General features: G+C 37.0%; 1 pseudogene; it reads right to left on the bottom strand.

The window, feature by feature from the left end:
- Positions 1-8,011: 8,011 nt before the first annotated feature.
- On the bottom strand, positions 8,012-8,191 carry LOC128504147 (uncharacterized; annotated as a pseudogene).
- Between the last annotated feature and the right edge of the window lie 822 nt (positions 8,192-9,013).

The following is a 9,013-nucleotide window of genomic DNA, read 5'->3' as shown; positions in this document are numbered from 1 at the left end:
TCTTGGATGTATTTAAAATGCCTTTGCCTTCTTGCCTATTTTCTTCCTATTTAAGCTTTTTTACTATTTTTCATTATTCCTTTCTTGTGTTTTACTTTTTAGCATTTTGATTTATTTTATCTGATATTGTTAAACAGATATATTTTTTATTTCTTCCTGATGTCTCGGTAGAAGAGTCCTGTTGAAACTTTATGTAGCTCTATACCTTTATTTTGGACTAAAGATCATCTTAAGATTCATCATAAACCTGTCTGGACGATCTTTTTTTCTCATCGCTCTCTTTTTCTCCCTTATCACTTACAATTTTAGCGTGTAATTTTACAGTCAAACCTTTTAACTCTTTATCTCCTCACTCTCCTCTTTCTTTCTTTTTTTCTTTCTTTTGTTCTTTTTTCTCTGCATTTTTATTACATTTTATTACATCTCATTAAATTGTATGTTCCTGCTCTTTCACGTTATTACATTTATTTTTTTTCTTTATTTTTTTTTCCGCATTCTCTGCATCTTTTTTCATTTGGGATTTTTTTTTCTGCAATGTAATTTAAATTTTTACCGGTTTTTCATTTATTCCATTTATTAAATCCCTTGTTTCTTGCCCATTCAGACAAGAATACTGTTTTTCTCACTGTCTCCCTTGGACAACATTTCATTTTATCCTTCTCCCTGTTTTTGATATTTTCTTCTTTCTTAACCCCTTATATTTTTATTAACCCCCCATATTTGTTACTGCTTTCTTATATTTTTGTAAACTTACGCTAATACTCTTTGTTGTGATGCATTTCACCTGGTTAATCAAAATATTACTCTATACAAAGTAAATAATTGAATAATTAGGATATAACGCTCCAGGCATTGCGATCATGGTTTTGTTAAAGCTGAGACATCGCACCTGCAGTATGTATACTTTAACATTACAGATTTTACTACAAATGAATAATTTATGACTTTTCAACAAGAGCTTGCTTCTGTCAGAGGCAATAATCACAAATTATGGATACAGTCCTGTTAATTATATGAACGGTCCTCAAAACCCCATCCTACTGTACAAAAAATATACTTTACCAACTAAAGGGACATCTCCATGCTCAGAAATTAAGTGAATGTAGCATTCAAGGTGAATGAAATAATATATATAATTATATATAATATAATAATATTATATATAACAATATATATAATATATATCTATATAAAATATAATGATATTTAATATTTTTTATATTAGTCTGATGACTAACTATTGTGTATATATGCCTATTATATGCCATATATGACTATTGTGTATATATATGCCCCCTTTGATAAAATAAAATGCACATTGTCGTCTCGTTTGGAACGAATAATTTATAAGGATCCCAAGTATTGCATAGCCAAGTATATTTACGCACATAGGCATGATCTTTGATCTTAAAAATCCAGATATTCCACAATATCACCAAAATTGATTCCATTAATGTACTTACCTGCTGCCACAAGACACAGAACTGCCAAAGGACCCCATTTTGTGACTTGGTTGACCATGGTCAGGCCAATAAGATGGTACGGTCAACTGTAGGTGCCCAAGACTTTAAGTTAGCCGTCCAAATGATGGTAAGACTTTGTCGTTATTGACTTAAAGGGCAACATGGTTATTATTCCAGAGCTAAAGGCGGGGACACGGTATAATTTACGTTGTACCCATCAAAATTCCTGATGACCAAGCCACAAGGTATCCAAAGTGCTCATTTAAGATGACGTTGTCTGAAGGAATCTAAAGTGCTCACAAATGGAGAATTATCAATGAATCATTTAGATGCCCTGTACACGTTCTTTCTTGAGTAGGGAGAACTTGCGGGCGCTGCAGGATTCCAGTCCTTCACGGAGTAGTATGTTACCAATTGTTTTCTTGGGGACTATGGTCCCAGCTGCCTTGAGATCATTGACTAGATCCTCCCGTGTAGTTCTGGGCTGATTCCTCACTGTTCTCATGATCATTGAAACTCCACGAGGTGGGATCTTGCATGGAGCCCCAGACTGAGGGAGATTGACAGTTATTTTGTGTTTCTTCCATTTGCGAATAATCGCACCGACTGTTGTCACCTTCTCAACCAAGCTGCTTGGCGATGGTCTTGTAGCCCATTCCAGCCTTGTGTAGGTCTACAATCTTGTCCCTGGCATCCTTGGACAGCTCTTTGGTCTTGGCCATGGTGGAGATTTTGGAATCTGATTGATTGCTTCTGTGGACAGGTGTCTTTTATACAGGTAACAAACTGAGATTAGGAGCACTCTCTTTAAGAGACACCTGGGAGCCAGACATCTTGCTGATTGATAGGGGATGAAATACTTATTTCACTGAGTAAAATAAAATCAGTTTCTAACTTATTTGAAATGCATGATTCTGGATTTGTTTGTTGTTATTCTGTCTCTCACTGTTCAAATAAACCTACCATTAAAATTATAGACTGACCATGTCTTTGTTAGCGGGCAAACATACAAAATCAGCTGGGGATCAAATCATTTTTTCCTTCACTGTCTGTCTATATATATATTTATATTTATCTCCGATGTCGCAATTTATAGGGAGTATAGGACAGGGAATTAATTCTAGAGAAAGAGAGAGCTTTTCTGCCTATACTCCTCTGGGCCAGATGACATTCAGTCTTGGATGATGTTGTGGCTCTCCTGATGTTGTGGACTACATCTCCCATAATGCTCTTACAGTCATACTGCTGGCAAAGCATCAAGGGAAATGTAGTTCACAACATCTGGAAAGCCGAAGGTTGCCTACCCCTGGTCTAGGCGGAAGGGAGCCGCATCCAAAAGTTAATTAAGCAAGAGGTTAAACATAACAATATAATAAGATATTTGTTTCTACTAACTGAATAGTACTGTTTTTACTCCCCAGTTCATATACGCAGGAACATTTAGAACGTCATCTACGTCAGAGGTTAATGGAGGTCATCATGCTAAACATTCATCAGTTAAATATTTCCAAATCCATTACAAATTAATCAAATAAATCCATCAATCAAAACATAAACAAACTAATTTATGATCAAGATCCAGTCATTGTGTAAACTAATATAATTGCCTCAATTAGCTTGCGACAACTTGCATCAGGGCTCAGAACTTGCAAGCATTCGGCTGCAGGAGCCAGAGAGCTGCAAGGGAAATCGCGTGTCCTCTGCACAAATAATAACATTTACAAAAAAATAAATAAAAAAAGGGGTGCAGACAACCACCCCCTGAGCCGGCACGGCCTCCATAGTGTAAATGGCCCAGTTGGAGGGGAGTGAGTGTGTGTAGATGCATACAGTATGTAAGTGTGTGTGTGTGGATGCATATGTGCATGTGTGTGTATGTATGTGTGATTTGGGGCAGAATAGAAGTTAGAAAGAGGATGAAATATGTTGAAGGCAGACAAAAGGTACAAAAAAAGGAAAGGTGAGGGGAAAAAAGGGGGAGTGAGAAGTGAGGTGGAAAAAGAGGTAGGGAAAAAGAAATTTCCAAAGAGGGAGGAACGGATAGAACGGAAAGAAGAGGCAGAAAGCAGAGAAAAAAAGGAAAAAAGAGAGGTTCATGCACAAATGATATAATATTTGCCTTAAAATTATTTATTAAGATATTTTCTTTTCTCGTTCTAAACTATTTCACCAAAAGAGTGCTCAATTATCAACCTCGGTTCAAGCATTTTCTAGTTGGAATCCAACAGTTTCAAAATAACTTTCCCCAAGATGTAAAAAAAAAGCATTTTGTGACAATTGTAAAAGCAATTCACGCAGTGATAGCTCAATCGTTCCTCCCAATTTCTGAAGCCAAAGACGCAACCTTATTATTAGCCTTGCCAAGTAAGTTAAATGAAATCATTTTACTCTGTAATTAAGTAAATGTTTCGAATCGTCTTAAAACGTGCCAAGGAGAGACGTTTGCGAAACCAGTGGCCATATTCAAATAATAAATCAATAATCAAACTAATCTGTAGGCTCTCTATGATTTCCCTTTTTTTAGGTAAAATACCACTTCTTTAAATTCTTTCTATGGCTTTTCATGCTGCTTAGAAACGGATTTAAAAAAAAAACAAAGCATTCTAGCTAAATGGCCACAAAATCCCAAGAGAAGGAAACAAAAAAGTGATATAATATTGAGAAGAAACCTTTTTTTAAGGACAAAAAGCATAACTTCGGCATCGGACAGCGTGCGAGTGATCACACGTGGACGGACACATCGCCCGGTAATTATTAGATGAAATGCTCCATAATTATCAGATGGTGCCACGGACGGATAAGACAGATGAAATATGATATGTTTTTTTGCCTCTGGCCCGGGCATGGAGCCCAGCAATCGGCGGCGTCATTATCGAAAGCAATAATTCATACAGTACTGCTAATAACATTATTCGCTTTACGCGTCATGTATCATATATGCTTGCTGCGTGAGACGTTATGATGAATGAGGTGATATAACATGCATGAAACTATCACCTTCTGTATATAAACTTTTTTTAAAATGAATTTATTGAAACCGGCTTTTTTTTGTCAATCACTCTATTTTTGGGACATATTTAGTTTAGTTTAAAAGTTCATCTCGTGGAAGATGAGATCAGGTTTGTCCGTCCCTCTCCTTAACAAACCAGCAACAATCAGCAACTTCAAAGGAGAGAGATAACCGTGGAGATCCCGAGAACAGGAAGTTAAGATGGCCGCTCCCATGGTACACGCACATTGGGTTTTATAATACATTTCTGTTGTTTATTTTTATATGTAAACAGCATAACATACTATGAGTTGTTTATAAAGGTTTTGTCTAAACTTTATATAAGTTCAATTTATGCTACATCTTTCACTCCTACCCATACCTCCCCTCTCACCTTTTTATCCTTCTCCTCTCTCCCCTCTCGCTCAGTCTCTCTTTCCCACTATCTTGTCTCACTTTCTCATTACTATCCCTTTCAAAATATTAAATCACTGATACCTAAAAGGGCAATTATGGTTATTTCGCAATATTCTGACAGCTTCATACCAAACATAACATCTTGTGATTGAGCTGTAGTAGAATATCCGAAGGTGTGTTATAATCATATTATATATCACGCCCTGTCACTGTCAAGCTGGTTTATCTTCTCCTGGAGAAGACATTGTTCAAAACCACCTTTGCCACCTCTTCTTACACAGAATGACTTTATAATGCAAAGGACAGATAACTAATAAATAATATAAAATAATCCATAACCTAATGACCCAGAAAAAAGGAATTTCCTCGACTGATGACCAGCTCAACCAAACAAAGATATTTTATTACACCAGCCAGCAAGTTATCTATTTTTCGTTGGTTTGCAGTGTTGGTCGTAGCTTCTTAGGCTGAATAACCAGTGGGGTCCCAAAAAACCCACCAAGACCCCAGAATAATAGTTAGAAAAGACAGTGGGGTTTATTCACTATAAGATAAGTTTTCAGGAGACTTGTGTTCCAGCTCCTTGACCTTGGTTATCGTTATAAAGATCCAAACCCCAATGAGCTTCTGCTGCAGAAAAAGCTTGGCCAACTCTGTATAATTCATAACTAGAGCAGTGAGATTTCTTCACCCTTTGACTTATGCATGATACAGGGCTGGTTTAGCTTTTCGCTTCAGAAACGTGCCACTGTTGGCCCTTAACAACCACTAGTGAATTCTCTTCCAAGCTCTCCTGACAACTCTCCCTTTAGCGAATAAACCTCATTGTGTTCGGAGTTTGAAACCAATCTTTACGTTACCATTCCAAGAAAATATATATATTTTTTATTTTTATTTTGGAATTCATACTTATAGCTAATCTTACCCTCAGATGTTAAATAAACTTCACACTTTAATTACAAACCACTTCTGTGAAACATTTTTTATGCTTAGTAAATAATTACCCGTGACCGAAGGATAATTTGTTTTCATTTATTAGATATAATTGAGGTGTGAAACTACAGAATTATTACGCAAACTCTATACTTTGCATGCACGTTGGTCCAGTTCTTGTGATCGGGAAGGATGCAGCATTACAAATCTGATATATTATAAAATAAAACTTTTTAGGTGTCACTCATTGTTCTGCCAACTGCGAGACAACTTTATTTTACTAAATACCTTCGTTTTTGTTCAAGAGAAACAGAAAAAAATTGTAAACAGTTTTTGAAATGTTTCATGCGTAAATTGCATGTAGACGTTTGAGTTTTATTTTATTTTGTTTTTTTTAAAAAAAAATTGTAATAAAAGTGTCAAAAACAGCACCATTTTATTGAATTTGTTCCCAGACATTTTTTTGCTCCATTCATCAAGAAAAAAAAAAAATATATATATATATATAGTATATTTTCTTTTTTCAACCATTTCAACGTATATAAAAAAATGAAGTGTTAAATGAATAAGACTGGTAAAATAATAATTTGGGGTTTTATATAAAGAACAGAAAATTCCAAGAAATTGAAAACATATTTTTTTTTTGTTTTCTCGGATGGGTGCACATATTCCTCCCACGAAAAAAAAATAAAAAAATGTATATATATATATATATATATATATATATATATATATATATATATATATATATTGCTAAACCAAAAATATATAAACTTGCAAGAATTTGACCATATATAAATCACTAAGAATTTCCTCGGGATGAATACTACCTGGTATTTCTTTAGCCTCTCACCTATACTATTCTTTGTAGAAACGGCCATGCAGACGCTCACATAATTCTGCAGTGAAATAGTTTGTACAGAATTAGCATGTAATTAAATGTTAATTTCTTAGAAATAGACATGACTATTGTAACTGTAACAAACCGTGAATCAGTTCGGAACCATGTGATTTGGCATCGGCAGGAAGGAGGTATAGGTCTAGTTTTCCGAGCTAATGGGGTTATCTGAGCCGATCAGTTATCACAGGGGCAATTAAATCAGGGGGCATTAGGAAGTGGCATGTTTTATAGCTAGGCGCGTCTGAATTGGTGCAACTCCCGGGCTGTTTTACTAGGAGTAATTCACCATATAGGATTAGGGAGTCATACGCTATCCACCCCTCTTTACTCCTCTGATGTCCCTCCTTTCTACTACAATAGAATCATTTAATGAATTAATAACGGGAAAACAAAAGCTTTGCATAAATTATTGGCACTAAATAAATAAAAGCTAATTATAATAATAGGGGGCACTTCGGGACGCTGTTCTTACCTGGGGTTCCACTTGAGTTAGGACTGGCCCTGGTTGTCATGGTTGCCTTAATGTTTCTCACTTATACTTTATAATGTAATGAATTTTAAGAACTGCCGTGTACAGATCAACATATATCTTCTCTAAGGTTCAATCACAGTCTATGAGCCAGGGGTGAAAGCCCCAATGACACATTTGACATGATATATTTGAACTTTATTGGTTGTTTTAATGACTCATTTACAACACCCATGTCGGTTTTTTTAATAAAAATTAATTAATTTTCAAATAGCTTATTTTACTGCCAAAACAGGTACATAAAAGTCCTGACCACTGACAGTAAGATTTTTTTTTTGGAAGCCCGAGGTGCGTGCTCCTTTGGTGCCGCATTCTGTGCACAAGGCAGCAGAAGCCAGACTACGATACCGAGTTCCCTCACGGAGAACTCGGACAAATTCCAACCCCCCCCATGGGAGGGTCGGATCTTGAGTCTCACCCCGAAGAGTGAGACTCCTTGCTGGCCTTCTTGAAGAGAGGAAAGGGCCAGAAGGCTCCAATCCTCCTCCAGCAAAGTCCAGGCTTCACTGCCTCTTAAAAAGAAAACAGTGTCCAAAAACGAAGTGACAAAATCGTGTGCCATAGAATAGTGGGGGCCAAGCCGTGAATTTCAAAAACCGTGAATTCAAAAGGGAGTAAATTAATAGGCACTCGTGCAAAAACGAAGTGAATTATATAAATAAAGAAAAATAATTTTAAGGACAGGCCATTTCTGGCCTGCCGGATTCAAAAATAAATCTCATCCCCAAGACCTGATGGTACATGGGGCCGAGTAGTGCTGGAAGGCCGCCAGTGGAAACGTGCGCTCACCGTGTGCAGTGGCGTGCAATACCACACACAGTGACTCCGGCATTTCTGCCAGGGCAATTTCACCTCGGGCTCCATTGCTTTCCCGAACCCTAAGGCCAGAGGATCAGTGTCATCTCTCCCTACCACAAGAGAGACTACACTTGATCTTAGCCAAAAGGCCGAGAAGCGACCAACAGTAAGATGGGTTATTGTCTTATTTTTTCATGCAAATAAAGGGGGGAAGAGGGTATTTCAAAAGCTGTATTTGAGAGATTGGTTTACCATTACATAAGTTATGGTGGGTAAAGGTGATAGAAACTCTTCCACTTAAAATTGAGGGGGTAGTAGAAGTATTATTAATCACTCATCTACAGACACCAGACAAGCCAGAAGGCTTGTTTTTCCCTCAGAAATCTCATAGTACGGCCACAACCACAAGGGATTCTGGGTAGTCGCATGCAAATAAGGTCAACAATTATCACCTTTTGCCTCTATATCCACTTTATACATGGTTAATTACCCGCTGTACAGGACAGCCTTTAGACAAAACTCGGGAAGAGGTGATAATTGTTTGTCTTATTTGCATCTGCCTACCCAGAATCCCTTGTGGTTGTGGCAGCACCATGAGATTTCTAAGGCGGAAAAAAAAACAAGCCTTCTGGTATCTGTAGAGTGTTTAATAATACTTCTACTACCCCCTTAATTTTAGTGGAAGGGTTTGCCATCACCTTTACTCACCATAACCTATATAATGGTATTTCTTGTGCTACCCCAAGCCTAATGTATTCGGCCAACATTACTGTCTCATGTTGATGTGTTTCATTAAAGAAAGGAAAAAAAAACAAAAAAAAAAACAAAACACCACAACTCAATTCAGTGTAGTGGTGAAGTTTACAGAGACTGTGCTGTAGGGGTTGCTGTGTTTGCCTCTTTATCCATCCTCTGGCTGGGCAATTGTGGTAAAGCTGGACTGAGTAACTCTTCAGCCAGCCTGCATTTTCTTGGCAGGGATG

Source organism: Spea bombifrons, chromosome 8 (assembly GCF_027358695.1).
Source record: "Spea bombifrons isolate aSpeBom1 chromosome 8, aSpeBom1.2.pri, whole genome shotgun sequence".
Taxonomy (NCBI): domain Eukaryota; kingdom Metazoa; phylum Chordata; class Amphibia; order Anura; family Pelobatidae; genus Spea; species Spea bombifrons.
This window is presented reverse-complemented; position numbering and strand designations above follow the sequence as displayed.